This window comes from Mustela erminea, chromosome 11 (genome assembly GCF_009829155.1).
Source record: "Mustela erminea isolate mMusErm1 chromosome 11, mMusErm1.Pri, whole genome shotgun sequence".
Classification (NCBI taxonomy): Eukaryota; Metazoa; Chordata; class Mammalia; order Carnivora; family Mustelidae; genus Mustela; species Mustela erminea.
Genome location: NC_045624.1, coordinates 10,734,813 through 10,743,386, shown reverse-complemented (window position 1 = coordinate 10,743,386; position 8,574 = coordinate 10,734,813). Strand labels below are relative to the sequence as shown.

Genomic DNA, 8,574 nt, shown 5'->3' with positions numbered 1-8,574 from the left:
AATAACTGAGTTTAAAGGGGCCTGAGAAATCATCTCATCCAATATTTACCAGGATTCACAAGTATGCTCTAGGGCATCCTTTTCATCTTCAGATTTTCCTAGCACTCTCTCCCAAGAAAGATCATTCTACTTTCCCTACTCTGGCATTGAAAGTCAGTGCTATACAAGAAAATGAAAATAACTTCCTGCTAGCTGCACCATGGACACACTTTTAAAAATTATATGAAATATTCTGAATAAGAGGAAATAAGTTTGTATATTGTTCTGTAATCAGGACTAGTAGACAACATTTTATAAAATAAAGCAAAGTATTGTCAGAACATTTAAGACACAGCAATTGGGAGAGGTTGATACCATAATAATTTCAATATTTGAAATTCAGCAGCTGTCATCTCCTTCAAAAATAAGTCTACACTTAAAATGGAATTCCTGTATAAATTCCTGTGGTAGCAATGTTTTCTTAGGCAAAATCAACAAGTGGGGAAGAGCATGAGCCAAGGCTTCAAGGGAAAGAGAATGAAAAATGTAACTCTGATGCTACTCCCAATAACAAAGAGCCCCAAAGGAAGTCTGGCTGGTAAATATATGGACATTGGCGTGCTCTCTGTTACTTGTTTTCTCTGCTTGGGGAATGGAGGTGGTGATATGTGGAGGAGAAGAGAGCAGAATGGTTGGGTCATTTGTCTCCGATGGGAAGGGACCAACACTTGGAGAAAACTTCCTCGCAAATGAGAGCAGACTATAAAGCACCTAAAAATACTGGATAAAATATTTTAAAAACCATAATTTTTAAGTACACAGCTGGGCTTGCAAGAACATAAATAAAATTCGCGAAGGACAAAGATAAGGCATAATCACCAACTGAGTGGTGAGACTGGAAACCAGCGCCTGGCTTTCAGGTCACTTTGAATCCCTAGGATTCCAGGTTGCAATGACTGCAATAGGCCCATGAGAGATACAACTTTCCCTCTGTAAGGCAGGAAATTAGAATACAGACGCCTTCATGAAACTGGACCCTTCCTCCATTACCATCAGGAATACAGTAATAAGCAGTTACTTGAAGAGCTAACTTCTCAGTGGAATCTACAGAAGTCAGAAGTCAGAGGAGAGCAGAATACCTTTAAAGCAAAACAGAGGTCACTCAAAAATTTTATATACGGAAGAGTACCCTTCCAAAACCCAAATGAAATAAACACATTCCCAGACAAAAACAAAAATAAAACCAACAAGCAAACAAATGAATCTGAGTCTTTATTGCCAGTTGGTCTACACTGCAAGAAATCCTAAAGAAATACCTCTTTCTAGCTGCAGGAATGCTCCCTGATCATAATGGGTATAATTTTTTTCTCTGAATGTTAAGAATATTTATTTTATCTCTGGTTTTCAAAATGTTACTGCAGTATTTCCAGGTATCTTTTATATCAATTTATCCTGGCTGTGATTTGCTGAGATTTCTGCATTCATGGGAGCATACTTTCACCATCACTGGGAAAGCTCAGAAATAAGTTCTTCAAAATTTGCTTTTCTCCCCATTATATTTTTCTTTCCTCTTGAGAATATGTTAGAATTTTTTTTACCACACTCTTTTATATCTTTCAGATTCAACTTTATTTTTCCATTATTTTTCTTTTTATGTTTTTATTTGATAGTTTCCTGTTAATCTTAATATGAGATCTTGGTCCTGCTCTCCATCAGGGACAATCATCTGTTAAATTCATCCAAGGTTTTTTAATTTATTATTTATTACTGTTTCAGAATGAATATTTTATTCTTTCTGTAGATTCTAATACCTCACTGAAATATTACATTTTTTATTCTTTATATCTTCATTTCCCTTTCCTTTGACAAATTATAGGTATTTGAGTTTTTATTTGTAACTTTAGTATCTGTTCTATCTGGTATCTCTACTGTTGACTATTTTACTTCTTGATTATGGATAACTTTTCCTTGTGTGAAATGATTCGTTTTAGAAGCTGTAAATTATGTCATACTCCTATAAAGATTATTGATATGTTTTGATTTCCCTGAATAAGCAGTGAATTTGTTGAAGACCACCTTGTTTCTCTTGGGAATCCATTTTAAGTTGGCTAAAACTATCCAATTTCGGTTTTACCCCTACTGCTCAGGCATCATTTCTGTGCCTACACCAAGGTTTTTATGATGAGCTCTTCATCCTGGCTAGACTGTAATTCTAAAATCCCCTGAACATTTTGCAACTTCTGAAGTGTCTGTTCAGCTCCTTTCAACTCCTCTCAGTTCTCCTCATCTTTCGGCACTTCAGCCATTGGTCTCTGCTAGGTTTCAGCATCCATGTACTTAGGACTAAGAAATGCCTAAGAAAATTCCCCGCTCCTCTCACAGAGTTCCTTCCTCTTGCACTTATCTAGGCCAACTCAATTCCCAGTTCTCTTATTTTTCTGTAACTCCCGTTTCTGTTGCTTGCACCCAACAAGACTGCCCCTTTCTGCTTGGACTCTACTTTTACAGCCACTGTTTGGGAATATCTTCTGGAAGAAAGCCTCTGTGAATGTGAGCTCATTTTGTGTATTTCTTTTCCTCAAGGAGCACAACTCTGTACTATTGGTGTTTACTTCCTAAACACCCTCATCTGAAGCCTAATTCATTTCCAGTTATCTTAGTGACTTCACCTTGCTCAACAAATCATTAAATATTATCAAATAAAAATTTTGTGAGAAATTGATCTTATTATCGCTTCTCAGCCTTTTGGCTAAGATCAAGTGTAGAAATTGATCTCATTAATGGTTAAAGCAGCATGAAAATAATGTGGCCAGTTTGAAGAGTTGAAATACATATAAAGGCAAGGGCCTTTATATGTAATTCACCTAAATGGCAAAATGCTCCTGTTAACAGTTTTGTTTTTATTACTGAAGTCTCTATTTATTGGTAAGTAAGAACTGGGGCAATATAATCCTGAACCGTATTCCAAAAGATGTGATTCTGAAATATCAAGTCATGTACCTGAGAAGTAAATGTTAAGGAAATTGATTTGTGGTTGCTAATCATAGATACCATGTGATAAGGTTTCATTGTCTTAAAAGTGAGTAATTAGCTGGGTTGGACTGAATTGTGTTCACTCAAATTTATATGTTGAAATCATGGTCTTGTAATACCTCAAAGGGGGGACTTTTTGGTGACTGGGTTTTATAGAGGTAAATATATCAACATGAGGTATATAGAGTAGCTCTAAACAATACAGCTGGTGTCCTTATAAAAAGAGATTAGGACACAGACATAAACAAGTGAAGACTCAAGGAGAAGATAGCCATCTACAAGAAGACAGACTTTGGAAGGAACCAACATGGTCCACACCAAAATCTCAGACTGACTACTAACCCTCAGGACTGTGAGGAAACAAACTTCTATTGCTTATGCATCCCATACTGTGGTATTTTGTTATGGCAGCCCTAGCAAACTAATAAAGAAGTGAAATAGCCAAATGAATATTAATTAGCAGACAGCCAAGCATTGTTTGGTACAAATCATTTTTGGGTTATGGACATTGTGGGGGTGTGTGCTGTGGTGAGTGCTGTGAAGTGTGTAAACCTGGCGAGTCACAGACTTGTACCCCTGGGGCTAAAAATACATTATATGTTTATTTAAAAAAAAAATACCACTTAAGCAGCTACTAGAAAATTCTTCACCATGACAAAGAGTTTATTTTAAGTTTGGAAAAAAAATTTTTTTCTTAATTGTCAAAGTTTTTTATTGAGATCTTTTGGAAAGAAACAACATCTCTAGTATCATTACACAAAACTAATATCCTAGATATTTTCAAGTTAATGTTCATTTTATGAAAGCACAATGACCACAACAAAACTATTTATAAATTTGCCAAGGATTGCACTTCTCTGAGATGCTCTAAAATAATCATATAAGCAAAATTTACCTTAAAAATTAAAGTAATATGAAAATAAATACCATTATGGACAGTATGGATTTATTGTGATCTATATCTATATCTATATCTATATCTGTATCTATATATAGATGCAGATATATGTATTCTTCAATCACCAAACCATGTTGATGATTAATAGATTGAATTCAAAAGAGAAAAAAGGAATCTCATCCATGCTAACTGTTCCCTAACTTCATGTTTTAAACACCAAGTGCAATAAAGTTTGGAGAAGTCATCAGAAACCTTAGTTAAATAAGGTTTCTAAACAGACAAGAGTTAGACATGTGAAGGGCTAGAAAAGTTTCTTTCCTTTTTTGTAAGCTTATTCATATAAGCTGTGAAGAGCAGCTGTATGTTATCTGTGGAGACAGGAAATATGCTTTCTCTTCAAAAAATTATAAGCACTGTTCAATAGAAATAACGTAGTAAGGATCTCCAAAAATCCTCTGCTCCATAAAGAAAAAAGTACAGTGACAAATTTGTAGAAATCAATTCTTTCAGAGCTGGGGGTAGTCAGGGGAGACAATAATCTAGGGAGTGTGCATGCAATAACTGCTGATCTTGTTAAGAACCATGAACTTTAGGATGGTTAAACTTGCTGTGTTTCCATCTCAAACTCCCCAGCTTTGCAATATCCTTGAAAACCAACAGCTCTGCAATTGTCATGGAAACCAGCATTTCTACAATCTCTGGAGGGAGAAAATAAGGTTGAAGCAATAAAAGAGCAAAGAATTGGTAAACTATTGAAATTAAGTTGACATTAACCTGAGTCATATTATTATAAATTAAAATGCCACTAAGGAAACAACTCAGATATGTGTGTGTGTGTGTGTGTGTGTGTGTGTATTGAAATGACAAGAGAATTAAAGAAACAACAAGAGAATTAAATACTGTACTACAAAATATTTAACAAAAAGGGGCCAGTAATGAAGGAAAGAACAGAAGAACAAAACACTGTAAGATACATGGGGAAAAAAATAGCAGTTAGTGTACAAATGTTGATGTTGATGTTGAGTGCATCTAGGTGGTTCAGTGGGTTAAGCAGTTGGCTCCTGATTTTCACTAGGTCATTAATGTCAGGGTCCTGGGATTGAGCCCTGCATGTAGCCCCTCCTGTCAAACCCCCCACTGAGCTGCAATTTGGGAGTCTGCTTCTCTCTAGCTCCCTCTGCCCCTTCCCACACTTGCTCATTCTCTCTAGAATAAATAAATAAATCTTTAAAAAATTAAAAAATAAATGTTGATGTTTTGGGCATAGAGCCTAGGTAGGTCATAGATCCTGTACTGTTACACTCTCATCCAAATGATGGAATTAAGACTAAATTTTATCAACATCGGAGAATATAATTAACACTTTGAATTAACACTTTAATTAGCAGTAAAAAATTACATAGAATTAGAGTAATCACAAAAGACAATTAGAAGAAGGGAAGAGAGAAAGAATAGAAGACATAGGGGTATAGAAGTGCATTTCTTAATGTGTACTGCGGAACGGTCTCCATATAAAGCAGGCACTCTCTCAAAAGCAACAGAAGGAAAGCATGAAAGGAAGCTAATAATTGGGGTCATCTAAGTGGATTTTAAGATGTTGAACTTACTCTTTTGAGACAGGAGGTCAGTGGGCACCGCTGATTCACTTGACGTGCACTGGGCTAACATTCAGTCTGGACACTGCATTTGGGAAGAGACCTGGTGGGACATACGAATTGAAGTGTTATCAACATGTAAAATGCAGTGAAATCCTTGGGACTGATGAGGTCCCATAGAAAATGGACAGAAACTAGGTACAAAGAACAAACCTTGAAAAATGCCAGTGTTCATAGGTCGGGGAAATCAGGAGAAACCCACCAAGGAGACAGAGAAGGATCAGTCAGGAAGGTAGAAGGACCACAGGGGGAGCAGAACAGCATAAGAGTGGAGGGAAAGGAACGCTTCAAAGAGAGAGCACTGTTGACTGAGTTATATGGTGCTGGCAGGTCAAGGCAGATAAGCATGAAGAATTGGTTATTGGGTTTAGCAAAGTCAAGATAATTAGTGTCTTGGAGAAAAAGAGTTTCACATGCTGACTGGATGTGTTCAACGGAATAGGAGCAAAGACATTTGAGACAAATTGCTGGAGAGGAGTTCTTGAGTAGGCAGAAGGGATAGGACTCCGTATAAGTGGCGGCTGTCCTTCATGAGGGTCGAAACCAGTAACTTCACAGTAACAGCAGAGGAGTCGGCAATGAATGCAGATCCAGGACCCTGGTCAGTGTTTTAGTTAGATTGTGAATTGTTATCTGATCATTTCTGTGTTCCCAATGACTCTCAGTAGCTGGGACTGTGGGTGGGTGAACTCATGGGAGGTTTAAAGAGAGAAAATATGGAGAAAAATCATCTTAGAGAGAAGACTAGGGAAACAGGATGAGTTCTGGTGGCATCAAGGACCAAATTGATGTGAACAGTCATGAACTTAAAGTGGCCTGAGTCGTCAGGGTTACGTGTTTTTCTCCAGATGTGTGGAGGCGGGCAAAGCCACCCACCATTTAAATTCAGTCTAACACCTGAGGGCTTAGAACAGAAGCATTAAAATTACCTCTGTAAGTACAGGATGGAAAAAGAAATGTTAAAGAAATGGACAAGTGTTTAAGGGGTGGCTTATAATCAAAGGAAGACAGGAAAGTACTGAGTTTCATGTAAAAATTCATGATTCAATCTCTGAGTTTCCATGTAAAAATAAATATGTACAATGGAAAGTTTTGATAATTCACTTTACAGTAACACTTTTCAACAGACAGAGATTATTCACTCCCTAGGGAGGATATAGTCCTTTGAGGTGCTGCCTTAACAAGCCCCATGAGGGGCACCCATGTATCATAACATTTAAACCATTCCAAGAGGGGACATTGAAGCAGGCACCCTTGAGAATCAAGTCCATAAGAAGTCTGAATATTTGAGGCTTGTACTATGTGACATAGGCCATCAAGTATGACTTGCGTCTACAACATTTTCATGCCAATGTTCTCCTGAGTAGGATCACTCATGCCATTCTTCCTGAGTTCTCATTTTTCTGCATAACCAGGTGCACAAAGATGTGTACACGCTTGGATAATAGAGCTGGAGAACTCTGCACAGGTTTCACACTGCTGTGTAGGGAAGCCATAGGATGGTGGGAAGACACTTTGTAATGTGTTCCCTGAATGCCACAGGTATGCCTCTGGGGAATGGGTTGTTTTTAGGTGATGAGAACATATAGCCCTCCCACCTAGACACCTCCTGAGCAGCCCTGAGTACTGTCCTCTTGGTCAAGGTGGAAAGGAAACCTGGGACTCATCATCCACCAAACCCACTTCAGGGAGGAGGTGACTCATTTGCCCATCTCTGTGAGTTTTCCTGTATATTCAAGATGAGTTTAAAAGATATACCAGAAATAGCACCTCCCTTTGTATAAATCGTTCTAGAGACACTGGTTGATGAGTAACAGAAGAGCAAGGCAGAAGGATGGCAGAAATCATCAGGTTTAAAGAGAAGAAGAAGAAGCCACTTTTGTGAGACCCCTTTCTCCCACTATGCTGGGGGTCTCAGTAATACCAGTATTACTAACCACTACGCTCTCACAAGCCCTCCTCAGTCTCACGTATGGGAAGAGGCAGATGGAATTAGATGTCTGTGACTCACGGTATCAAACCGAAAGGGGCATAAGTGCTATCTAGTCCATTTGCCTTTTTCTACAATTGAAGAAGATGAAGCCAGAGGTCTTACACAATTTTCCTTGACCTGTCATTTCTTCCCCGGCTGCATTATCTGATCGTACCACGGCTTAGAAATATCTTCCAACCAGGGAAGTAATAACACGGGGGCGGGGGGAGGGGGGCTCCTTTTATATGCTGCCCAGGAGGGAAGTCTTAATCAGTATCAGGGAGAAATCCCATTGTTATTTGATAAAATTCCATTATTATCTTTTTTTTAATCGGTAAAGCTGGAAGAGGTTCCTGATTAGCTTTTTCTTATTTGGTGTCTCAAGCTTGCTCTTACAGGATGGTAGTCCTCATCCTAGGGGTGAGGTTCCCCAGGGGAACACGTTGATCCTAGAATGGAATTATGTGATCACTAGTTTCACTTAAAGTTAGGAAGTAAGTATAGATGGTGGAAATATGGTAAAACACACCCACGCGCGCGTACACACACACACACACACACACACACACACACACAACATAAAAAAACACTACTACAGAGTTTCTCTACTTCATCTCTATTCTGTATCTGGCACCATATTCAGTGAAAACATCTGCGCTATAAAATTTTAAAAATTTAAATGCTTTTTACTTTTTAAGTCACTTTTGAGGAGTGTGGGTTTTTTTAAACAATGGAACTAAAGTAAAAATATGTTATTCTTAAATTAAAAAAATGCAAAAAGAAAAATAGGAGAATCCAGGTCAGTGGGTGTAATATGATGTAATGAGATGATCTTCTGCTTGTTTAGATTCTGTGTAAGGAGTATTTGCTACATTTAGGATCCTCTCATTTGTATTCTGATAGGTTGGTTTTCAGCTCTCATATTTAGATCTAAAATCTACCTGGAATTTATTGGTGTTTTCTGTGAGGTAGGGGCCATGTTCTCACTTTGTTTCACATGGATAGTTAACTGAACCACATTATTAAATACCAGTGCC

The 8,574-nt window shown here is 37.8% G+C and overlaps 1 non-coding gene across 1 annotated transcript; it reads left to right on the top strand.

Moving 5' to 3' along the window:
• Positions 1 to 2,708: 2,708 nt before the first annotated feature.
• Positions 2,709 to 2,891, top strand: LOC116569789. Its single transcript, XR_004277202.1, has one exon. It is a non-coding gene; the product is annotated as a U2 spliceosomal RNA (small nuclear RNA).
• The last annotated feature ends 5,683 nt before the right edge of the window (positions 2,892 to 8,574 follow it).